General features: G+C 44.6%; 2 protein-coding genes across 4 annotated transcripts in view; one reads left to right on the top strand and one right to left on the bottom strand.

The window, feature by feature from the left end:
- Positions 1–26,042, bottom strand: part of DOCK1 (dedicator of cytokinesis 1) — a 271,299-nt gene that overhangs the window by 121,134 nt on the left and 124,123 nt on the right. The window lies entirely within an intron of this gene.
- Positions 19,063–26,042, top strand: part of INSYN2A (inhibitory synaptic factor 2A) — a 40,461-nt gene continuing 33,481 nt past the window's right edge. For both annotated transcript variants that reach the window (XM_009087100.4, XM_050976531.1), the window contains exon 1: positions 19,063–19,147. The gene's annotated coding sequence lies outside the window, so the exon portion shown is untranslated. The remainder of the gene's footprint in view (positions 19,148–26,042) is intronic.

The raw sequence follows: 26,042 nt of genomic DNA, 5'->3' as shown, positions 1-26,042 counted from the left end.
TCTTCCTCTAAAAATTGCTCAGACATTAAAGTGTCTGCAAGGTAATAAACAGCACTCCTAAAAATATCACACAATATCAGCATTTGCATTTGGAAAGTCAATATTCTGCTCAAGGAAGAAATCTTCTCAAAATTATCATATTGAGCACCGAGCTAAACCAACCCCCAGTTTCATTTTGCTGCGTGGTATTTTCAGATACAGTGATCCTTAAAAACTCCACCAAGATCCAGTGAATTTCATCAAACCAGAAGAGCAGCACCATCCACATCTCTCTCAAAGCACAGAAAGAGTAAAAAATGACCAAAAGAAAGTTTAGTTTTTCCTTCTGCTGGGTGAAATTGTTGTAGTACCAATCCAACCCATTTGCAAGGCTCCTAGATGTAGTGAAATCCCATCAATGGGAGCTTCCTGTCCATCCTCCCTCTCTGCCTATCTGCTAAAGCTTGGTAATGATGTCCACATCTTTCCTGGTCCTTAATGCAGGAGGAAAAACATCAAAAATTGGTACAAACCCCATCAGAATGCCTTAGAAAAGAAGTGATTCTCTCTATGCTTTGATAGAATTGCAAATCCTCCTTTCTGTGCTGTTTCCCAGGTTATTCCCTGCCACAGCCCAGGAAAACACTCAGGAATTTTCTCTTCATAAAGGCACAGAGACTTTATTGCTACCTTTAAGACCAGAATTAATTTCAATTTAAATTCTTTATTTCCACAGCAGTCCAAGTAATTGAGATTAAACCTGAAATGACACCAGGTCACCTGCATGTGCTCTGAGCCCTCTTATTTACAGAATTTACAGGTTAACCTTAAATTCCCCCTGATCAGCACCCCTGGAATTTGCTTTTTTCCTGTAACTGAGCTGAGATCTAAACTCCTACAGGACTGATTTTGTCCATGTGGGAATATTGGATTTTCCAGAGGATGCCAAGGTACTTGATGGGAGCTCTGTGGCACCTGCAAACTCCATGAATATGGAAGGGAAGTCCACCTGAGCTGCTGTTCTGGGACATCAAAAGAACTTTCTAACAAGAACAGAATCTGGGGCTCTACAAAGACATTTCCTACTATGAAATGGAAATAAGACAGGACCATCTCAAAAATCCAAACATTCATTGTCAAATCAGTGCCTAATGAGCTCCTGGCACAGCAAACACTGGGCTTGATAGGAGCCAATGGGAGAGCTGCTTAAAAACCTGGAATGGCTGCTGGAGTTAAAAATAAATACAAGAAACAAATAGAAATGGAGCACAAACAGGAGGGGATTCTGTAGTGCTGAAGGTTTTAGTTAGAATGACTGAAACTTGTTAAATTTTGTCATTTCAGCTCAGGCTGAGCCCCCAGAGTGGTGCTGAGCAGTCTTTAAGCAGTTATCAACACTTCTTCCTGTTTCCCTGCATAAAAATCATGATTCATGCTCATCTTGGTGTTTATCTTGGTGATAAAAACCCTTCCTTTGATACAGAATTGTTCCTTGAAGCCAACCCTGCATTACACACACCCATCCCTGCTCCAACACTGATCTGCAGATCCCCACCTGCAAACCACGGCTCAAGGCCCTGCTAGAAGGAAAATCTATTTAATATTAGGAGGAAAGTACAAGTACCAGTCATCATTCCCTTTGTGAGGTATCACTTGCAGCCAGCACACTCTTAATTACAGTGCTAATAAAGGTTTGTAATTATTTAGAGGTATATTTGTACTCTAGGTGTTTTTAATATGCTCTAACTAGTCAGCAATTGCTAACAACATGATTAGATTTTAACCTTAAGTTGATTTTAAATCTTTAGTTGTATTTGGAGATCACTGTCATCATCTACAGACCAGCACTGGAAGCAATATATAGAAAAAAGGTACCTAATTCTCTAAAAAATCAATTTCAATTTGAGCCATAGGAATAATTGCAAAGCTGTGTTTACCCAGCCAGTCCTGCAAGGAGTTTCCATTGTGCTGGGCATTTCTCAGCTATTTCTTCACTGAAATAGTGGCAGGCTTTACCCTGGAACTCTTTCCCTCTTGCAAAGCTCAGAAATGAGCTGGTCACACAGACAGGAAGATCATTAAAGAATATCCACTAGAGAAGCATTTTACCAGCAGGTCGCTGCAATTCCTGCCTCTCCTGGATTGTTTCTCCCCAAACCAGGGCCACTGTGGGGTTGGAAAGTGCCCAGGAGGAAAGGCCCTGGGGGTGCTGAGGGGTTGGAATGAGCCCAGGTGTGCCCAGGTGTGCCCAGGTCCACTGGCACCTGGATTGGAGCAGGAATTGTGTGAGCACAGGCAGCAGGAACTGTCCCCTGTCCCCTCATTCCTGAAGCTTTTCCCAGGAGCATCATGCCAGGAAAGGCAGGAGAAAGAGCCAAAACAAAGCAGAATCCCCCCCTAAGGCACAGAAATTTCTCTCAATGCATAACAGTGTCCCTTGTGCTGGCTCTGCTGAGGGACCTCAAACCCTGGGGACAGCTTGGATCCTGCAGGACAAGAGGGACACTGAGGGGCTGGAGGGTGTCCAGGACAGGGAATGGAGCTGGAATGGGGCTGGAGAATCCCTGAGGAGCTGGGAAGGGGCTGGAGAATCCCTGAGGAGCTGGGCAGGGGCTGAGCCTGGAGCAGAGGAGGCTCAGGGGGCCCTTGTGGCTCTGCCCAGCTCCTGCCAGGAGGGGACAGCCGGGGGGGTCGGGCTGTGCTCCAGGGAACAGGGACAGGAGCAGAGGGAACGGCCCCAGGCTGGGCCAGGGCAGGCTCAGGGTGGATTTTGGGAACAATTTCCTCCTGGAAAGGTTTGTTCAGGCCTGGCACAGCTGCCCAGGGCAGTTTGGAGTCCCCATCCTTGGAGGGATTTAAAATCCATGTGGAGGTGGCACTTGGGGACACGGGGCAGTGATGGCCTTGGCAGTGCTGGGAATGGTTGGACTTGATGATCTCAGAGAGGTTTTCCAGCCTTGATGATTCCATGATTCTCTTCTATGCTTGAAGAATTCCCAAAGCAAAGTCATGGCATGCAGGATATCTGCCCAAAGGGAAGCCACATCCAACTCCCAGGCAGGATGAGTGAAAATTCTGCTCCATTAAAAGAAAACAAACCTAAACCCAACACCAAAGCATTTCTATTTTCATTGGAAATTATTCCTGATTATTTAGAAACACATTTTATATTTTAAAAAATGAATATGCTATTCCAAATTGTGAAATTACTTCTGATTTCTGTAAAATTCAGTTCTGAAGGAAAACTTGAAGAGGCACAGGAATGCTCCAAAACTACTTATTTTCCTAAATTGTCTTTAAAATAAAACACTCAGTGTTCACATGGCTCTTGAACAGGAACAAGAAAGGAAATTTTAGTTTTAAATAATCCCCACAAGTAATATTAACACTGAGAAATTCCAGAATGAGAAGAGAATTCCCTGCAGGAGAGACCACACACACCAACACTTGTCTCCCTCAGGGATAAAAGATCCTGTTTTAAACAGGCTTGTCCATTTTCTCCCAGTGAAATATTTAAATTGAAATATTAAGCTCTTTATGTATAGTGAGAAAAACTAGAGAAATCAAACCTACATTCAGCTAAGTGATGTCTCACTAAAATGTCCCTGTTAACATGGTCAGGAATAGATGAAAAAGTCTAAGTTTCATTTATTTTTTCCATTAAATTTTCCTTATGTGGCCTTAAAAGACTACACAGCTAAATAAATAAATGGATGAATATATAATAAAAAAAAAAAAACCCAAACAAAATCACTTGAATTAATTCACTACATTTTGGCTTTCAGAACATTTCCACAGAATTTACTTTGTTGGAAAGGATTTAAGTCCCTCACAAAGATAAAAAAAATGAAGTTTTCTCTCTGCTTATAACTTGTATTCTCTCTATATCAGCAACAAATAAAGAACTAAAAATCAATTGTTATCAGCTCTAGAAGCCACTCATTAAATTGTCACTGCTTAAGGACTCACAAGATAATAATCCAACTTTAAAATGTCCCAAATTTCATCTTTTTACCATGTGAAAATGTAAAATCCAATTTGTCTGCACAGAAGTTTGCTCACTTCAAAAATAAATTTGTAGTGTAAAGGTATTACAAAACCCAGCATGAATAAGGCAGAGGAGCTTCCATCCTTTCTTCTCTTCAAGAATATTTTATATTATAAAATAGATAAAGATCTGGATGGAAGTTTCAGCTTCCAGGGCACCCTGAAAGGAGTTTGATTCCTGAAGCTTTTCCCAGGAGTGTCACACCAGGAAGGGCAGGAGGAAGACCCAAAACAAAGCAGAATCCCCCCCAAGGCACACAAATACCTCTCTTATGTACAACAATTCATACATGCATTTCTCACAATATTAAAACAAACATTTCTTTTCTCATGGTAGAAAATCCCAGAGAAAATTCAGCAGCACCTTCAGAGACAAAATTATTTCGTGGCTACAGCAGCAGGATAAAAACAAGTGTAAAACACTCCCATTTATCACATTTTTTACTGCATACACAGAATATTCCATTCCCTGAGGCCAAACCCTGCCTCTTGAACAAGAGAATAAAACCTGTGAGCCTTTCTCCTTGCAGGAACAGAAGCTCACACCTGCAATAGTGGCAGTGATAAATATCTGGGCAGTCTCCTGCTGCCACAAACATTCATTTGAGGCATCTTTTTGCCAATCAAGGTGCAGTAAGGTATTTTCAGTGACAAGCTTTGCTTCCAGAGCTCTTGGAAAAGATGTGCAACCTCCTTTACCTGATGTGACTGAAGGAGTTCAGAGCCTCCCTGAGCAGCAAAAGCGATTTTAGGTCAAGCCAGGGAAGTCCATGCAGAATGCAGAGCTCTGACATGGGAGTTCAGAGGTGAAAATCAGCTAATTTAGTCTCCAAACCTTGTTTTACCTCAAGAAGTACTTTACAGATCCTGATTTGATCTCTGACAATTCCATCCTGGTGAACAGGAAACTTGTTTTAAAAGGAAAACTCTTCCAGCACTGAGTCCCTGCAGGAGTGGATGCAGGGAAAGCAAAAGGGTTTGGACAGAGATCACAACCAGAACCAGCCCTGATCGCTGCCCTGGCATCTGAGGAGCTGCCAAGAAAGATGGAGAGGGAATACTGGCACAGGGAATGGCTCCCACTGCCAGAGGGCAGGGATGGATGGGAGACTGGGAACTGGGAATCCTTCCCTGGGAGGGTGGGGAGGGGCTGGGATGGAATTCCCAGAGAAACCCCTGGATCCCTGGCAGTGCCCAAGGCCAGGTTGGACACTGGGGCTGGGAGCACCTGGGATAGTGGGAGATTGGGATGGGATGGGATGGGATGGGATGGGATGGGATGGGATGGGATGGGATGGGATGGGATGGGATGGGATGGGATGGGATGGGATGGATGGGATGGGATGGGATGGGATGGGATGGGATGGGATGGGATGGGATGGGATGGGATGGGATGGGATGGGATGGGATGGGATGGGATGGGATGGGATGGGATGGGATGGGATGGGATGGGATGGGATGGGATGGGATGGGATGGGATGGGATGGGATGCCATGGGATGGGATGCCATGGGATGCCATGGGATGGGATGCCATGGGATGGGATGCCATGGGATGGGATGCCATGGGATGCCATGGGATGGGATGCCATGGGCTGCCATGGGATGGGATGCCATGGGATGGGATGCCATGGGCTTTGAGGTTTTTCCAACCATTCCACAATTCTGTGATTCCAAGATCACAGCAGCTCCACTGAAATTCACTTTGCACAAGGTTGATTTGTTAGGAAGTTGATGGTAACACAGTGGGAATAGACAAAAAGAGTTCCCTGATTCAAAAGTGCTTTGCACCAACTTCTGAAAAAAGCAGGCGAAAAAATTAATGAGATGTTTTAGCAACACCATTTATCATGTTTCTAAGGCTCTTTTGCAAAAAAAAAAAGTCCATTTTGACCAAAAAATGTTTCTCTTTTAAAAGCTCCATGCAGTGTCAGTATTGAACAGTGCCCTTCAATGGAACCCACAGTGCTCAGGAGTTCTCAAGGTCAGTACATTTATTTCTGGTTTTCTAAATGCATTTGCCTTTCCTCATGCTTTTTTTTTTTCCTCCCTCTGCTACACTAAACATTATTTCACTGAAAATCTACAGAACTGCCCTCCATAAATCTGTTTCAGGTATCTTGGTTTACACATCTATTAATACCGATAATAAAATTATAAATGCAGTCATAAAATACAGAAAACAACTGAATTTATGGGAATGGCCAGTACTCAAACAGTAAAAGATAAAAAGGAAAACCCATAAAAAATGTTTTAAAGTAATTTTGCAAAACTGCAGCACTGAATATGGGAATAAAACCCAGGTGCCAGGGCCTCACCACCCTCACAGGGAAGAATTTCTCCCTAATATCCAATCTAAATCTCCTCTCCTTCATTCTAAACCATTCCCTGTTTTCTTGTCACTCCATGCCCTTATAGATGTTTCCTTCAAAAAGTCACTGAGGAGAAACAATAAAACCAAACCTATGGCAATGAGAAACCCTGTTTTATTTATCAAACACAATTAATCTTGGAAGCTGTGTAATAAACTTTGATGCAGACCAGGAAAAAAAATTAAAGTAAAAGAGAAACCTAAAAAGGAAATGATAATTGGAGACAAGTGGCATTCCCAGTTAGGAATGCACTGCAGTGCCAGGGATTGGGATAGCCCAGAGATATTTGGGATATTGGCTCTGCAGCACTGAGGTACCCCTATGACAAATGATAGGAACAAGAGGAAGAGCAATGATCTTTTAAATGATAATCTTCCCACCAGACAGGTGATGCTGCCAGATGAATACACTCCTAAAAGCAACAGCCATTTTGAAGACAAACGATCCCACTTTTGGTGCTTCTCATTCTCCTGTTTTAATGTAAATTATTTAGCAACTGCTTTATTGAGGGGCTCAGCGAGCAGGAGAGATAAGAAATGTGTGCAATCCAAATTTAATTGATGAAAGCATGCAGTTCAGAGATCCCTGGATTAAAAAGCTCCTTGCAGGAGGAGGTCTCTTTGGGGAAGCTTTTGCATTTTGTAATTAAATCCTACCTCTGGTTCACTCAGCACATCAACCATCACACCATACCCCAGGGGCTGTTCCCTTCCCCAGGTTTTGGGACACAACACAGTGGATGTGGGAAGGTTTATGGGATGCAGGCTCTGATGTGGTGCTGTTCTCAGCTCTCTGAGCTGCAGAAGGTGACCCAGTCCTTGCAGACAGGAATTACTGCCAGGCTCTCATCAGTGGGGAAAATAAAGGGGAGGGCTCTCTCCAGATTTGCATGATATCAAAATGAAATCCCCAGCACAGGCAATGTTCTCATTCCCTCCTCCCCAAAGAGCAGGAAAAGTGATGGAATCCACAAAGACTGATAAGAGGTGGGTCCTTTGTTCTGACTTCTCTGACTTCAGCTCAGTTTTCTGTGATATTTTATGTTACAGCAGCAAATTAATGCTATTTACACAAATGCATGTATCAATAATGGTAAATAAGAGAAATACAATTTCCAGACAGGTCACATTTCAAGTGAGAATTTCTGTTCCAATACTGAGAGATAAGAGGAGCTGAACAGATTAATAGCAGCAAACGGGGGATTTCACAGGAGTGAAACTGCTCCTCTCTGCCTACAGGAATGTCCTCACCTTACCTGGCTCTTCCCTTGGAATTTACCTCCCAAATCACTCCTTCCACCCCTGCCATGGGCAGGGACACCTTCACTGCCCCAGGCTGCTCCAATCCTGTCCAGCCTGGCCTTGGGCACTGCCAGGGACTCAGGAGCAGCCCCAGCTGCTCTGGGGATTCCATCCCAGCCAGGAATTCCCAATTCCCAATCTCCCACCCATCCCTGCCCTCTGGCAGTGGAAACCATTCTTTGTGTCCTTTCTCCATGCCTTGCCCCAGTCCCTCTCCAGCTCTCTTGGAGCCCCTTCAGCCTTCTCTGCCAGTTGAATCCCAAATTCCCAGCCTGGCTCCAGAGCAGAGCAGAGCAGTTTGATCCTTGTCCCACAAGCACAAGCTGTCTCTTTGCACCATTTTACTTTACCTGTACCGCATGCAGGTTGTTCAATTTTATAAAACGTGCAAGGTTTGCAAGGAGCAGAGGAAAATTTCCACAGCATTTCCCTTTTCCAACAGAGAATCATCAGCTCAGGTTTCTGTATTTTCCAGGAGCTGTGTGCAGGTGTTTGGAGAAGCAGCCATATCTGCATTTTACACCCTCTCAAGGAACACAGACCTGTTTAATACTTTGCTTTTAATTAAAGGGAGCAGTAAAGGCTCATCTGCAGAACCTGAACATGAGAATATGTGGGCTGAGTCTCCAAGAATGACCCAATTCTTCCCTAACATTATTAAATTTGAATTTTGTTTCTTATTAAACTCACAGCAACTCAGAAGACTTTGGGGGATTCTCTCAGCCAACCCAGTGCTAAACAATGTGCACTCTCCAGAAGAGCTTCAAAGGTGCCTCATGAAAAGAACATGAAATCAATCTCTAAGCTGCAATCTAAGCAAAAGGAGATGAACTTTTCTATTGTGGAAAAGTGAATTAATTAAACCCCTCTTTTATTATCATTTGGGACAATGACCAAAACGTTCAGCAGAATAAGCTCCAACAGGATGCTGCTGATAAAAGGCTCTTTATCCTGATCCTGCCTGAACTCAGCAGGAATCCAGCCCCAACAGGACAGAAGGAGACCATCAACGAGGTAAAGGACAAACTGCCTGAGGTAAATGAACCAGTGTGGACCTGGGAATCTCCAGTCACACACAAGATTTTTGTTTTTATATTGATTTTGAATCAGTAACATATTTGGAAGTTAAGAAACAAGCTGAACATGTTAAATACATCTCATTCCCTTCTCCACTCCATGGAAAAGCCAAGATCACAGAATCCCAGACTGGTTTGGGCTGGAAGTGATGCCTCAGGTTTGGCTTTTCTGTGTTTCACATTCTGTGCTGCTTTAGTGTGTGGGTCTGGGTTCATATTATGGGATGGTGAGCTCTGTGCCCAGAGCAGGGAGACAAAACAATTCCTGCTCCAGCTGGGCACCAAGGACAAATGATCCCAATCTCAGCCCAGGAGCACAAACCCCGTGGGCTGGAGAGAGAAAAACAAGCAGGGTGGGAGTGCCTGGGCTAAAGCTGGGCTGGGACAATGAACTGCAAGGTGGGAATGGAGCAGAGCTGATCCCAGGGAGAGACCCCGTGCCCGGCCGGGCATTTTGGGGCCATTTTGGGTCATCTTGGGTGCAGCCCTGGCTGGGCTCTGGTGCTGCCCCAGGTGCATCCATGGAGGAGATCCTTGGAATCAATCCCTGCTTTATTCTTTAGCTCTGTCCAGCCTCTGCTTTTCACAAGGCATCAGAGGGGACCTTAAAGCTCATCCCATCCCACCCCTGCCATGGGCAGGGACACTTTCCACTGTCCCAGCTCCCTCCAAGCCCTGTCCAACCTGGCCTTGGACATTTCCAGGGATCTCCTCCTGAAGGAAAGAATGGAATATTTGCTCATGAAGCTCTGCTGCTTCCAGATGAAGCTAATTCAGGTTTCTCTGTACTTGCAAGTCAACCAAAAGCCACCTAGAATATTTTAGGAGAATAACTTATTTATTTTCTCACTAAACCAAAGGTGCTAAACATGTTTTGACAATTTTCCTCATGACAGCCAGCACACTCCAAGTATTCCAGCAACAACAAAACATTTTGAAGTGCTGGTTTTCCACCACCAAAATAAATTGTGAATTTATTTCATTATAACTGAATTTTATTTTCCTCCCCAACTTTGTTCTGGCAGAAATCAGAAGGGAAAGAAGTAAATCCCTCCTAAATAAGGAGTCATTTATCACATTCTAACAACAACACTCCCACATTAACAACAGGATTAGAGATGGATCTTCAGCTCTGGAATTGCTTTCCCCTACCTACAGCCCCAGCGAGCGGGCAACAAAAGCAACTTAAGTTGAGAGATGTTTTTTAATTACACATCCACACTTAAATGAGAACTAATCTCTCCTTGGAAAAAGCAATTAAATCCAAACCAAGATTAAAATCAGTGGTTTAGAACATGCCAAAGTGAAAATCAGCTCCTGGGCTGCAGGGGCAGGACAGAAAATGTTCCTGGGAAGGGGCTGGTTTGCTCCAAGAGCTCAGCTCACCCTTCCTACACCATTCCAAGAAAATGCATGGATGTTCCATGATTCACATCCCTTTTTTCCATATTTTTCCTCCCATCTGGGCAGTAACAACAGGACCAAGCAGAATCTCTTTTCCAGGCCCTGATGTTCAGGTTCATGCCCAGACTCACCCAGGATTTCCCATGCCAGCACTGGAGATCCAGAAATCTGTCCCAAGGGGAAGGAAAATCAAACCAGCCAAGGCAAAGCAGCTTTAAGATGGATTCAAAATATAAAATAAATATTAAGAAAAAATTTAGAAACCTAAAATCAGTGTGCAGGCTACAGCAAAACCCCAATGGAATGGTAGGGAGTGAAACTAAATTTTCTTTAAGGCCTCTCCTAGCCCAAACCATTGCGTGATTTTATGATTAAAATATCACAGAATTCAAATATTTCTGTATTTCTGTATGTTACAGTACTATTTAGATATACTGAAAATACAAAAAAATGGGAGAAGAAAAATAGCAAAACATCCCAATTATTCTAAGGGCCCATCTTTCAATCTCAAAACATGAGATGTTTTTCTTACTTTTGTAATTTCCATGCACTTAAAACCATCCCAACTAATTTTTCTGGGGGGCATAACATTTGAAACCCCAGCAGAAAATCAACCAACCCTGAGTTATGGCAGAGCCTACAACAATCATCCCACTCCTGACATTTGGCAAAAATGGGATTTGTAACTTCTCTCAATATGGCTGAAAAATACTCATCATCTGTTGAGGAGGTAAATTTAAGCATTATTTTTAAAATGCTTTAAAAATACCTCAGAAAAGCTACTTAGAGCAAGACAAAATGTCTTCCAGAGCCAAGGAAACAGCTCTGATTAGGTTGTCCCTATAAGTAAATGTGAGGTATATGGACAATTTCTGCATACAGAGAGCACAAACATTACCCAAAGTCATTAACTGCTAGGCAGGAATTAATATGTTTACAATTCAAGGCAAGTGATAAATATGAATATATAAAAGGCAAATACTCATTGCATCCCTGTGAATTATTAAAACTCTTTCTTTCCTTAATAAATGGAAAAATTAATATGTACAAGCATTCTGCTTTTTCCAGTTACCAGGTTTTTCTATGCAGGAATTTTATCCTTGTAACTTTTGCTAACATCTGAAATTTAAGAAAAAAAATATTAAAAAATTAAAAGCCAAACAAACAAAAAAAGATACTTTAAAGTGTAAGTCTGGTAAACTAAAATTTTATTAAAACCCCACATAATGAATTGCCTTGTTAAATGAGCTCCTATGGGATATCAAGGCCAGGCTGGATGAGCTTTGAGGCTACCTGGGATCATGGAAGGTGTCCCTGCCCATGGCAGGGGTGGGACTTGGTGCTCCTTAAGGTTCCTCCAACCCAAATCACGATGGGATTTTACAGTGAGAAGAGCAAAGGGTTTGTCCCTTCCTCCCCTCAAGACATGGTGTCCCTTGTCCCAGCCACCAAAGACACCTGTGACATCATGTGTCAGCTCCAGATCTTATCTGTCACCTGGTAAGTGATGTGAAATAACAAAATTATGCTTCCAAACAAAGCCTGTTAGCTCATCACAGAGTCCTGAGGACAAGCTGAGCTCAAGTAAAGCCCTGGTGATGTTTCAACGAAAGCTTTGATTTCCATCAGCTCACAGAGAACTAAAACAATTCCATAAATAAATGGAGTCTCCACAGCTTGAGGGGGACATCATAGGTGGCAGGAGGAATGAGAAGGGCCACCAAAGTGACAGCCTGGAGAAGAGAAGGCTCCAAGGAGAACTTTTTGTGGCCTTCAATATTTAAACAGGGCTTGGAAGGAAGATGGAGAGAGACTTTTATCTTGCCACTGCCGGAGGGCAGAGTTTAATGGGATATTGGGAAGGAATTCCTCCCTGGGAGGGTGGGTAGGGCCTGGCCCAGGGTGCCCAGAGCAGCTGTGGTGCCCCTGGATCCCTGGCAGTGCCCAAGGCCAGGCTGGAGCACCCTGGGATAATGGAAGGGTCCCTGCCCATGGCAGGGGGTGAATGGGGATGAGCCTTAATGTCCCTTCAACCTAAACCACTCTGGATGGAGAAGTGCCCTCCTGAGAAGGAGTCACAGTCCCAGATCCTCCCAAGAAGGCACAGCCTGGATGGATTCCCATTTTCCTGAGGTTTCCAAACCCACAGCAGTGGGGATGAAAGGAGTGCACAGCTGCTGCTCACAAGTTTCACTCTGTTAGAACCAGGAGGCAGCAGCTGAGGCCAACAGGAGATGAATTTCAAACAAATGAGAGATGGGACTTTCAATGCTGGCAATTCTTTTATCCTCCCAGGGAGTGATGGGAGCTGTGCCATGGGGACAGGCAGCAAAGGCAGCTCCACCAGGGAATGCACAAAGTCAGGAGAAAGCAAGTTTGGAGACAAGGAGCAGCCTCCACCCCTCATCCAACCAACTTCCCCATGCAGGCTTGGGCAGAAGGCTGCTGAGAAGGGAGGGATGTGGGTACACTCAATTTATTAGGGCACTACTTTGAATTCCCAAAAGTAAATTGAGGAAGTGCCACATTATTCTCAAATTATAACTTTATTTCTGGGTTTTCAGAGATTTCATCCTTTTCCTCCCCAACAGCCCTTCCAGTTGTTGGGCTTTTCTGTAATACTGATGGACACCCTTTGGATATAAAGCAGCTGCTAATTATGCTCCTCAACCACTGCAAAGTATTAATATTTAAAGTCCTGAACTTGTTTAAAAATTGAAGAAAATCAAAATGTGGTGCTGCTTTGAATGGTTTTTAATTCAGTGTCCCCAAGCCATAAAGGACAGAGCCATTTTTCCTGCACTGTGTTTTGAAGAGCCACAGACCAAGGATTAAGAAGGACTTCATGTGGCCTCTGCTGTCAATTGTAAACTCATTTAATGTCATTATCAGGCTTCCCATATTTTTCAGTACTCAACTTTTTGAAATATCTTGGGCTTTTAGGATTTCCAGACTTTTCAAAATAACTTCTGTTCCTTTCTTAAGGTAAAACTCAGTCACAGACATTTTAATACATAAAAGAATTTGGTCTTTGCACAGTCAATCAGGAATTTAGCATATTCTTGTTTGCACAAGGCAAGTTTCTAGGTCATTTTATTTAGAAAAAATAACTAAGGGAGGAGAAGCTCTTAATTGTGAGCATATGGCTAAACTTTAGGTGCCCATGATGCTGCAAACTGCCTCTTTATATCCCTTTTTTATTCACTGCCATCATATTTCCCTGTCATGTATCAAAGTTATTAAGAGCAATTTTATTGTGGCACCTGCTTGGGGATTTTAGAAACTACACTAAAGAGTTCATTTCTGAACATTATGGCCAAAATACCTAATTTTGGTTTAGAGCACCAATAAAAATGGTGAGTTTAACTCTATTTGCACTGTTCATTATTTCCCTCTTCCATAATTTTGTAGGATTTTCATTTTTCATTAGTTTAACACATTTCATTTCAGCTTGGTTTTTTCTGTTGAGCATTTTTCTGTTATGCATTAGGAGCAGCCTGCTCCCTGGGCTTCTAACTTGAAGGCAACATGCAAAAGCACATAAAAGTCTGTATTTTTATGCTATGTTCAAACTTTAAATAGTTCAATATTTCAAATGAGAAAACCTTCCTGAGGCTTTGGGAGTTTACATTACTTTATAACATCGAATGTTCTCCACTTTGACAGAAAAGTTGCATTAAATCCTCCATCTAATGAAATCAATGTTGTATAAATAATATATTATTCCACCAAAGAGCAAATAGGAATCAGATGCAAGTATCCCCATTATTTGTTGGATTTGCCTTTTTTCTGGCCATAACTTGAGTTTGAAGATAGAATTCATGCTCATCCCACATTTCATTAGGTGCTTAAATCTGAAACCATTTGTCTAAAGGCAATCAAAAGTACGACCGGATTTGTTGGTTTTTATTTTTAAGCAGGGCAGGATTTTTCCCTTTGCTATAAAGCAGTCAGAGAGAAAACCCTGGAATTTGGGAAGGTCATAAAATAAACGAGATAAAGCAAAACATTAACGAAGTTGGCAGAATGTTCTTTTAAAAACATTCCCCCACACTTCCAGTTCCTCAAGACATCTTAACAAGGATGTAATTTCCCATTTGCTCTCAGTGAGCAAATCAAACAGGGTGATTTATTATTCAGATGGGCACAAAGGATTTCTGAAATGCAAAAAGAAGGGCTCTAAAAGCACAAGTCATCAGTAATGACGACAGCCTGAACTGCCTTTCAAATATGAACAAAATGCAGCCATTTAGGGGCTCATACATCACGCTCTCCCAGACCCTCATTTATTTCCCAACTGTACAGGCTGCATAAAAATGGAACCAGAATTTGGCATCTACTGAGAACATCTTTATCAGGGAAGTGATTTCACACCATGGGAGAGCAGCTCAGAATCCCACCCATGGAAGAACAACCAGAGCTTTCCAATCACCACTTCTGTTCCCTTCCCAAAAACATCTGTATGCTGAAAAGGAACTTTTCTGAACTATAAACACAGTGAAATAGGACAAAACTCCCACTCCTATCCCAAGAAAATTCAGATTTTCTTGATAAACATCCCCAGCAATTTGGGCTCCTGATGAGACAGCATTCAACTGGAACCCAAAATCTCAGCTTTAGCTGGTGAGACCTGCTGTTATATTTTTCTTCCAATGATCTGTACAATGGGAAATTGAAAGAGAGAGCTAAATCCTGCTCATTCTTATCCCAACGAAGCAAAGAAATAACCATCAGAGCTAATGAGGTTACTCAGCATTTTTCTTCTCTGAGCAGAAAACCCACAAAGAGCAGTTCCCTCAATCAGCTGTTTAATATTTCAGCTGTGCACAGGTATTATGGGTATTAGACACATATTCTTAAATCCACTTTATCTTCAAAATGTTCCTTTAAGTAAAGAGATGTGGAATTAGCACTTTATGTATAAAGAACTGACATCAGCATAGGCTCAAATGAATTTCCCAAGCTCATGGAAAAGACTTGTTATGGAGCAAGACACTACAGCAAATCTCCCAAATTTCTGCCAAACATGACTCCAAGAGACGTTTTTTCTCTGTATCACAGCCAAGCAGAAAATATCCTCCCCAAAGCAAGGAGCACCTCCAAGGATTGGACTGCATGGAGACCTGTTTGAAATTCCAGCCAAGTTTGCCTTCACCTCAGCTGCAGCAGAGGAGCATATTTAACATCCCTCCATTTCTGTTCCAATGGCAGGTTGGAGGAAATAAAGAAATGAATTCCCAATTTAGCCCAGAAAGCCAGGCAGTTCTCATCCAAAGGCATGGAAATAGCCACTAATTCATGGGAGTGAAGGTTCAGCAATGTAAAAATGTTTGGTTTTAGCAAAGACTGAATGGCAGCATTGGTCCCAAGTGACTACAGAAAGAAAAGGCACAACTTTGTCCACAGCTCTGCTTTAAATCAAGTGAACTTCACCCTTCTTTCATCTCCTACACAGGTGGGAAGTTCTGCCATAAATTAGCCTGCTCCTAAGGAATTAACATCCCTGGGAACCCAGCTCAGGCATGTAGGGTTGGGATTTAAATTATGCCTCCTAATATAATTTACTTACCACAGATCTGAAAATCCCACTGGTGCTGGTTTATCATCCTCCCTCCCCACACTGGTGGTCACCAAACACCTGGCAGGTAACTCAAGCTCTGGCTGCCACATGCTTTTCCCTGAGCTGCATCCGAGCTTTCCTCCACAAGAACTGCACAGACTGTTCCCAAAAATTACATTTTAATGTTCCACTGTTTAGACCTGTGTGTTCTAGAGGAGCATAATCCTACAAAGAAGCTGCTCAGCAAAAAAAATCCCCCCAGGGACAGCATTTCCTGGGGCAGTCCTTGAGCTAAACCTGAGTGTGGGGAGGACATGCCAGGCTGACCCTCCCATGGTCACCCAGATGTGTCCTCAGAAACTGAATGGAAGGAAAAAAGTCAAGTAAAACCTGAAGTCTGTAACACCAGGCTGTATGTGATGAATATTTCTAAACACACACACAGGTGCCTCCCTGAATCTAGGATGCAATTAGCAGTGAGGGAGAAGGGCCCCTCACTGTACTTCTCCACAGAGAATGCAACTAAAAATCCATCTCACTGCTCTCCAAGCCCTGCTTTTCTCACTGCCCCCAGAAGTCCAAGGCAGGACTTCCACCTGCACGTGTCACTGCAGCCCCAAGCAGTGCTCACTCCTCCCTGAGTGGAGAAAAAGCCAATCTGGGAAGGTAGGACACTCCATGAGAGAGAAATACATTTATAACCTAAAACAACTACAATTAATTGTCTCTTTTCTCTTTGCACCCTTTCGGGTTGAAGCCCAACCTCTCTCTCCCCTCTCAAGAATCTCTTCAACACTACATTTCATTATGCAGCAGTCATGCTCAGCATTTTTAAAGGCTAAAATATTGACAAATGGGGTGATGAAGCATTCCCAATTTCCCAGTGTATTTACTTCTATGTGCTGTTACAGTAATGTGAAGCATGATAATCACAAAACACTTCATTTTTCACAAACCCTGATTTAAAAAAATCCCTGTATACACCAATGGTGTCAGCAGTTACACATGAATCTGGTCCACATCAGAAAGTACTTTTTAATTCCCTAAAAACCTCCACAAGATGCTGTACAGTTTGTAAGTGGGGCATATGCATAATGCTGTGCAAGACTAATTAGCCTTGAGACAACAGCTTCTAAATATCATTATGGAGAAGACAAGAATGATGTTTAACTGCTGCTTCTGTCAGACAGATTCTCCTTTCAAGTCACTCAGGATATCAAGTTATAGTATTTCCTTCCAGTAATCATGGGCTGGATAAACTCACATTTTCAGCTTGTGAAAAAGCAGCAGCATCTCCTACCACTGATCTGTTGGCTCTGAGGAAGTGGCCTGTGTTATTTCAGACGTGCTCACCCTAGCATGTAATTTTGCCCACGTCTGTATCCAGGCTGCAGCCAAAAACCACATTTATTTTTGTAGAGAGAAATCCACAGAGGACCTGGAATACAGCAAGTCAGCACTGCTGGAGAGAAAGAGAGAAAGAGAGAGAGAGAGAGAGAGAAAGAGAGAAAGAGAGAAAGAGAGAAAGAGAGAAAGAGAGAAAGAGAGAAAGAGAGAAAGAGAGAAGAAAGCGAAAGATCAACGGCAATCCAGAAAGGACTAACGCAAGCCACGACAGACCACTGCACCTAACTCCTGACAGTAGCCGAAATCACAGGACAGACAAGCCCTGCCAGCCCTTCCAGCCATCCCTCCCGCCCGTACAGCGCAAATGACACTAACAGCGTGGTGGCTGCTGTTGCATCAATAAGCAGGTCGATATCGAAGTTCTTTGGAAAAAAAAATCTGATAAAATACCAAGAGAGATGCTGAGTGTGATCCAAGCTGTGTCACAGTCGCTAGCCCGGGGCAGAGCAGCAGGTGATGAGGAGGGCACAGCCTGGCATCCTCGTTCAGGGATCAGCAGCAGGGCTAAGGAGCAGAGGGAAGAGGGCAGCAGGAGTACCTGCACAGGTAGCAGGCAGGCAGAGCAGCGGAGCTGCCCTCTGCTGACTGTCTGGTTTGCTGAACACTGCTCTGATCCGGTCCTGCACAGCCTCACGGCGATTTAACCGGCCGGGCTTTCGTGACTCCCTCACCACGGATGTCACACTGGGTGACAGCCGGACCCAGGCGGGTGCCCAGCCCCAGCCCGGGCTGGCGGCACCGCTGCGGCAGCACCGGCACTGCCGTGCTGCAAGGGCTGCTCCAGCTAATGAACTCCAAATACACCCAGGACCGGAGCCAGTGCTGCTGCTGCATCGTGTCCGTGCATGCCCAGCTCGGCTGGCCCTGCCTGCTGTGCTCTGGGGTCGTGCTGGAACACTTTGGGCTGGTCCAGCCGCTCTCAGCTGCCAGTTCAAATCAGGGGTCGCTTCAGTAACCCCCAAAATCAATAATCCTCATCGACACCAATGGTGAAGGCAGCGCTCTGACAGAGGAACGCACCTGCTGGCACCTGGGCTAGGGGACTTTCCTGCTGGAAAGTGTTTATTGAACAGCGAAACTCCTGGGAACCTCCGAATGAAACACAGACCAAACGCTTCCCAACTCGGACCAGCTCTCGTGCCTCTCATGGCATTTTCTGTCTATCACTCAGGTAAAATACACACGACCTATTTAACATCCAACTTTTTGCTTTTTTAAAGTGAAAAACATCATTGCTAAACCCTCTGCAAAATGAGAGAAAAGGAGGAAAGATGTGATTCAAGTTTTACGCAGATTATCACGTTTATCAATCTCCTCTGTCAAACTGCTTCACTCCGAACTCGCGTCCATTTTATACAAGGTTTAAAAGCAAATGGGAGCAGCTACTCCTTTAGCACCTTAAACACTTTCCCTCGCAATAAAAGGCAACCGTGTAGCTTTAACCCAGCGCTTCGCTGAAATTCCCAATGGATCAGCATCACCCACTCTGCGGCTGCTCCATCGCTCCCGTAGCGCGACTGGAAACCTGGGCTGCGTGGGGACGGTGTGCACGGCTCTGTTATTAACTAACCCCTGCTCAGGGGAACCAGAGCAACAACGAAAGCTTCTCAGCCAGCCTGCGAGCGGCAGCTCCGCGCTTCTCCCCTCCTTGTGCGCGGCCGCCGAGCATCGCTCCATCCCACCTCCCCCGCCCGCCCCCGCCGCCAGCCCGGCCCCCGGCTCCTCCTCCCCGCTCCCGCCCGGCTGGGGGACGCCCGCCGGTCCCGCTCAACAAGTTCCCCTCGGCGGGGACCCGGCCGAGGGGACCCCCCGATAGCGAGCCCCCGCCGCAGCCCATGAGGGCAGCGGGGGAGCGCGGCGGCGGCGGCGGCTGCGGCTCCTCCGGCGGCTCGGCGGCTCCGCGGCAGATGCGCCCCGGCGCCCAGGCTCTGACGCCCAGCTCGCCCCGGCGGCTGGAGGGAGATGCTCGCCCAGACCGCCGCTTCTGCGTGAGGAAGCACAAGGTAAGGAGCTCGCCCCGACACCCCGAAATCCCCCGTCCGCTGGTTCTGCCGGCGGAAAACTTCGTAGGGATGAGGAGAAAGGCTGGCGCTGAGCGCCAGCGTTATGCAATAGCCTATCTGCCTGCCTGCGAACAGCTCCTGCATCCGATAACTTTCGTGAAAGATAAGGAGAGAATATCCCGATACGCGACTTTCTTCTAGAAAAATACCAGCGTTTCTTTGCCCTCTCCCCTTCCAGCGGTGCCTGGGAGGGGAGAGGGGTAGCTGGAGGATTTTTGGAGGATGCACGAAGTGCTTTGGCTTTTCACATGGCTGATGGCGAGGAACTACCGCTGCTTATTAACTTCAGCCGTCCTAATGAAGTGCCCGTACAGCGGCGATGGAGGAACACGGGATGTGTTCATCGCTGAACTTGCAATACGGCACTTCATTAAAAGCTCAACCAACCCAAAAATCCTCCTCAGGGACTGAAGCTGCCGCTATTCCGTGAAGCGTGCAGGGTTCTCCCGCTTTAACACACCCGAGTCCCCCATCACCATCACCGACCACACAGAAATCGGGGATGCCGTGGAAACGCCGTAGGAAAACGGGACAAAGGTAGCAGGGAGCCATCCCCAAAGTCACAGTCCTTGCATCGTGCAAGGCATCCCGAGCTTCCCGCTCTGCAATTCCATCGTGCCTCCCTGGCTAGTAAAAACCCTGTGCCGTGACCTCGGCGCCTGTTCATGCCATGTTTACGGGGAGTTACGGCAGCGAGGGGATGCAGGACTGCAGTTCCATGGGATCTGCCCGGGGGAGGCGGGGGGGGCCGCTGGCCCCGGCAAAACAGGGACAGCTTGCAGTGCTGGGAGCGGGGAATATATCCCCTGCTTATGTCACCGTCTCCCGAGGGCTCTGTCCCAAGGGAGCTGTGCCCCCCTCGCAGCCGCGAGTCGGAATAGGGAATGGAGCGCTTCGCTTTGACCTTGTGTGTCTAAGCAGCTTAAAATCCTGCACGGAGGAGAATTTAACTCATTAGGATCTAAGACAGGGAAGTCTGGGAAGACCTGTTTTTCCCAGCCTCGGAGAATCATTTCTTTCCCCCAGCTGAATGCTAGCAAGTGCTAAGGGAAGGCAAACCAGTAACAGGTCACGTCTGATATAAACTGGGAGTTTATTCCCTCCTTTTAAGTGCTGGATCGTGCTCGGATTTACCGAGCTGCCAGGAATGGTGCATGGATCAAGGTTAAAATCTGGCTTCTAGATGAAAAAACTCCTAGCTAAAAATAAAGAAATAAATAAATAAAAATAATCACATGATATGCAACTATGTCCTAGCCATGGACTGGGATTAATTTAATGTCAAATTCCAAGGCAACAGACCAATAGTAAAAATAGGAAATCAGGGAGAGGAATGGATCTCCTCACTCTTGGTGTGATGCCTCTTGGTGTTCCACCAGCCTGCTCATGCCTGGCTGTCTGGACTACAACAATCTGTTCCCTCCGAGTACAAATAACAGTTCTAAGTTAAAAGCTGGGTTCTTCTCCTGGCATTAAAAATTAATATTTAGATGAAAATATCTCAGGGCTCAGCTATTACTAATTTATCACCTGCAGGGTGATCTTCTGCTATACAGTGGTGGCATAGGGTCCCTGATTCCAGGAGAAATCCATAACATAGATTGCTAATCCAGGGACTAAATCCAGGGACAGTTCTAATTCCAACAGTTCTAAAATAAAATTCCTGCCCCAGAGTTTAAGGTGCTGTTGCATTGAAAGCATCCTCCCTTCACATGATGGGGACAGCTGATACTAAATCACGTTTTTTAGAGCTTTTTTGTAAGGATGTCATGATGCCCTTGATGAAAAATGTTTGTTCTTTAGGACTCTGTCATTATTAACGATGTGTGTTTTTAACGAGATGCTCGAGGTAATTCTAATCCTGGATGGAATCAGGGCTTTTCCCTGGGACTGACACATAAAAAACCAGCTGGGCAGGAGCACCACAAGAGAAAGTGTTCAGTTCCTTATCAAGAGGGCCAGCAATCATTGCACCCTTGTATTAACTGAGCTCACAAACGAGGAGCTCGTAAGATCCTCGCTGCCTTTTCCCCCTGTTAACCACTGCACTGACAGAGCATTTCTGCATGAGGGGCACACACTGCATGTTCTGTATTCTAATCTAGATATAATTAACTCAGCAAGAAGAGCGGTAAGTTCAGTGCAGAGGAGCACAGGGAAGGAGAATGTGGTGAAGAAGCCCAGGACTGCCCAAGTGCCGAGTCACGGAGCGTGCGTCACCTCCCAGACCAGCACCAGACACCACTGTCACCACCAGGACACTGCCTGGGAACCCAAAAAACCAAACTCAGCCAGGGATTGTGCAGAAGGCAAGGAAATACCAACATTAATGTTTGCTTCTGCAGGATTTAAAAGCCAACTTAGCCATGCCATTCCTTTGCCGTGACTGATGGGGAAACCAGTCAGGGAAACCTTTGAGCTTGCCAAAAATCCCTGCTAAAATCTAAGGATACCTCCACAGAGCTCCTCAGCTGTGATGTGTCAAGGCCATTCCTCATCTGAGCACAGGACAGGGAGAACTAGGGATGTACAGTCCCATAATTCATGCCCACTTGAAGAAATGACAGCAAATCTAGAATATCTGAGCCTATAAAAAATTCACGTGATTATCTGAACTAGCTATTAATAAAAAGCTCTTATATTCTACTTTATGACAGGCACAGTTTAAAGAACTGCTAAAAATTTGTCTGAGATATTAAAAAACATGTAAGCAACAAATCTATTTTATAGCCCAGTATTCCCTTGCATTTTTACTAATCAGTTTGCAAATTAAATAGGCGTTCTGAAAATGAAATCATGAGCATATTTTAAGGAAAAGAATAATCTCAGAGCGGTAAATTCAGTGGGAGCTCCACATTCAGCCTTTTGAAAACTGGTACTTGCTTAGAAAATCCTGAATAACCTCTGAACACACACAAGTACAACTCCCTGGGTATTGACACTTGATTTTAAATTGTTATTGACCACACAGAATTGTGCTCAGAGCATTCTCTTATTGTAGTGGCACATCCCCATCTGAAGGCTGTTTACTCCAATTTTACTAGGTTCAGGCAGAAAAGTGATCCCTTAATACTCCTGAAGCAGTTCACCCTGTTCATGCTTTTGCTCTGAGTCAGGGTGATCAGTGCCTAAAAACTGCTTCCCATTAAGACATCCCAGCACAAGTCTCCCAGGCAGAGAACTGCATATAAAAATAACAATTCAGTGATCAAACAGCAACATTGGTGTCTTCTTTGTGTTTTTCTCCCCTTTTAGTGGCACATCAAGCCTGATTTTACTCCAGTTTTTCCAGCTAAATCCATTTGGTTTGATACAGAGCAGCACAGAGGAGTAAGGGCCATTTTCAAAGTCTGAATTAAACAGAGATGGATTAAAAAGACTGAAGACCTTCAAGTCTTGCTATGTTTAGGTGCAGATCCAAACTTCTAAATCATAACAACAGATTTCTGTCCTGGCAGGGAAGTGCTGGAGCTCTACCGTGTCCCTTTCCCCAGAGTTGCTGATTTCTGGTCTCAGACTCAACCCATATCAAAAACATTTGTTAAACATCTCAGAAAGCCCAGCTTTAACTCATGTTTGTGACATCCACGGGCAGCAGAAGCAGGTTGCTGCTGTTATTTTTGCCTGCCCATGATTGCTGGAGCAAGCCTATAAATAAAGCCCACGTAGTTACCGACTAAAACCAGTTTAAAAACAAAAGCAGAGGAAGCTCTTTCCATCTGGTCTGAGCGAGCAGGAATTGTCACAAGCTCACCCAAAAAAAAAGGAGTTACTTGTTTTGTGATCTTGCCCACCTTCCCTGCTTGTTTTACAGCTGCCCTTCTCTCCTCTTCCATCTTTTTCTCCCAATTCTCATGTCAAGGCTGTGATTGCATTGCTTGGAACAATTCTGGGGAGGTCAAAGCTTATAAAGCCCAACCATGGTGTAAATGACTTTTTAAAAGCTGGAACAGGGGCTCTCTGATGCCCAAGACAAACCCATTTAAGCAGGTGTGTGACTTCAGGACTGTATTTTAAAAGTTCATAACACAAGTAGTTTTGGTCTGCTTAGCTGCCTCCTGGGAGAAGGAAGAAGAGGGAATTCAGTAAAATCCTTAATTTTGGTGTATTTATCTATGAATAAGCACAAAATCTACAACAAGCCCGAAGTCTCCTTCCAACCATTAGTAATTGGTTGATGGTACCCGATCTTGTTATTATATTCATTATTCTCTGCTGCAAATAGAGAGGAGAAATGAATGAGGAGATATCCAGCACAGAAATTTAACTTGTGGATCAGCTGAATACATTTCTGTGTATCAAGGCCATCGGCAAATAAAACACAGCCATATCTCTACAGAGCTGACAAAGAGACAGATAAAACATCCCACTGCTGGAGAGAGTAATTCAGCAGAAATTATGCTTGAACTGCCTGCTCACAGTGATAACACTGATCCCTTCTGGAGACTGAACCTAAATGCTGAATTCCAGAGGAATCCGTGTGGTTCTGTTGAGCAGGTTGGTGAGAAGGACGTGGTACATTCCAGCACTCACAATTTGTAACAAAAGCACACAAAGCCACAAGAAAAGTGATGCAAATTATCTGTCTGGTGGCCAGCTGTGGTGCCTTCCCCAGCCAAAAATTTCCTTGAGAGGGTCTTTATTACTTTGATAAACTTCCTAATCATCCCTATTGCAAACAGCCCATCCTAAAATCCAGAATCACACAGTGGTTTGGGCTGGAAAAGCATTAAGGATCATCTCATTCCAGCCCCCTGCCATGGGCAGGGACACCAGGTTTATTTCAAAATCCTATTCCACATTATCCCAGCTCCACAAAACCTGGGAGCAACGTACTCAGCAACTTCACATTGTATTTGCTTCCCTCTCCATTCCCCATGTAGTTCTTCCCACATGGCACCAAAACTGTGTCTCCTGGAATGAGCAATTTCCATCAGCCCTCTCGCAGAGTCCTCCTGTTTGATGAGAACCTGGGATTTGAGGAGTTTAAGACAACTTCCCTTCACACAAGACTTTGGCTCTTCCTTCTCAGGATTTCAAAAGCATCTTAGACCCAGCTCTGAGGAAGCTTTGCAGCTTTAGGGACTGTAATTCCCCTCAGCCACTGAAGCTTTTTGCTCTCCTAGAACTCTTTTTGGGTAACTAATGGGAATTTTTGCACAATGCTCTAGCAGGAGTCAGACTGATCTGCGCAATTTCCCCAACACCAGCACGCTCAGATCCACCTGTACATGGATAATTCAGAATTCCAGCAGAACCAGAACCTGCCTGAAACCAGAAACTTCAGGAATGTGCTCCTGAAGAAGGTGACAAATGACACAGCTCTTATTTGGTGGCAATTGCCAGCAGTGGAGTGCAGAAACCCATCTAGACAGATCCTATTCCCCAATTAACATCCTAATGATGTCAGGTTTTAGACCTAAATTACCCAGCTGAGCTGTTCAACAACACTTCACACCCTCCCAAGGCTGTCTGCCTGGAACCCTGATCCAAGCAGGAGAGCTGACAAGGCTCTGATGCCTTACAAGCAGTGACCCCAGGAATGTCACTGTCACCTCCCATCTGTAGGATCACCTGCATTCCCAAGGGAATGCTCTGATCTGCACAGCAAAATGAAGGATGCAGGATGGAAGCCTGGAGCTGGGACCTGCTTACCTGCTTTATCCTCCTCACCCAATGCTTGAAAATCTCTGCTGAAGGAACAAAACCAGCTGCAGTTCCTGGAGGTGCTCACAATCTGATCATCCTGAGAGTGTCCAAGGCCAGGCTGGACGGGGCTTGGAGCATCCTGGGACAGTGGCAGGTGTCCCTGCCCATGCCAGGGCTGAATGGGATGATCTTAAAGGTTTTTTCCAACCCAAAGCATTCCATGATTCTGTGTTCTCAGCATTCAGCTCCCTCTGTGCAGAGCTCTGACAGTTTTACAATCCTGTTGGTCAAAGCTAAAGAGCAGCACTGCTTTTTCCCTGTCATTCGCCTGCTTTTTTTTTTCCCCCTTAAACACCCACAAAACCTATTGATGTCAACTAAGAACAATTAAACTTAGCATTCAACAGTAATGCCAATAAGGAACTGCCTTAAACCCTTGTTTTTAACAACCTGCCCTTTAAATTATTTACCAGAAAGTCCCATAAAAATGAAAAACCTTCCAGTGCAAGTCCTGTGGCTTTTGCACTCCTGCAAGCCAGGAGAGTGTGAGCAGAACTATTAGGGATTCTCCTAGCAACCCCTCCTCAGCAGCATCCTGCTCTTCTTCCTCCCCCTGGAGCAGGGACAAAGCCTTGCCCAGATTTTCATGAAAAACCAAAATAATGCTAAAGAAACCTTCCCTGCTCTCATCCTGAGAGCTGCAGAGCACAGGGAGAGAAATCAGCATCCCTCTCTTCACAGTGACATTATTTTTTCCAGTCCACTAAATCCCAGCAAATGTTTGAGATCAGAACACTCTGAATTCACAGGGACTATTGTGTTTGTTCCACTGGGAAGTTAATAGTTATTAACTCACCCCATAAGTCTATGGTCGTTTTAGTGCAAGTGCAAATCTCCTGTTAATGGTGCTATTCCTTGCAAAATTCTGTTATGGGGAAAAGAACCCTTATTTTCCAGAATTTTATCACATTGAACGGATTCCTTTTAATTTTATGCACAGAACAATATAGGAAGTAACAAAACCTAAGTATTATTAAAATTTGTGTTCCAAAAGCATAGTAGAAATGTCAGAATTAAAGAAAATTGCCTCTACCAGCTTCATTCAGGGAAACTGGCTTGGTTTGTAAGGAAAATTTTAAGTAGTTTATCCTCCAGTAGATTCCTGTTTTATCTAAAAGTCTCCAGG

The sequence above is a fragment of the Serinus canaria genome, chromosome 6 (genome assembly GCF_022539315.1).
Source record: "Serinus canaria isolate serCan28SL12 chromosome 6, serCan2020, whole genome shotgun sequence".
NCBI classification, from domain to species: Eukaryota; Metazoa; Chordata; class Aves; order Passeriformes; family Fringillidae; genus Serinus; species Serinus canaria.
The sequence above is the reverse complement of the archived record's forward strand: the minus strand, read 5'-3'. Positions and strand labels throughout refer to the sequence as shown.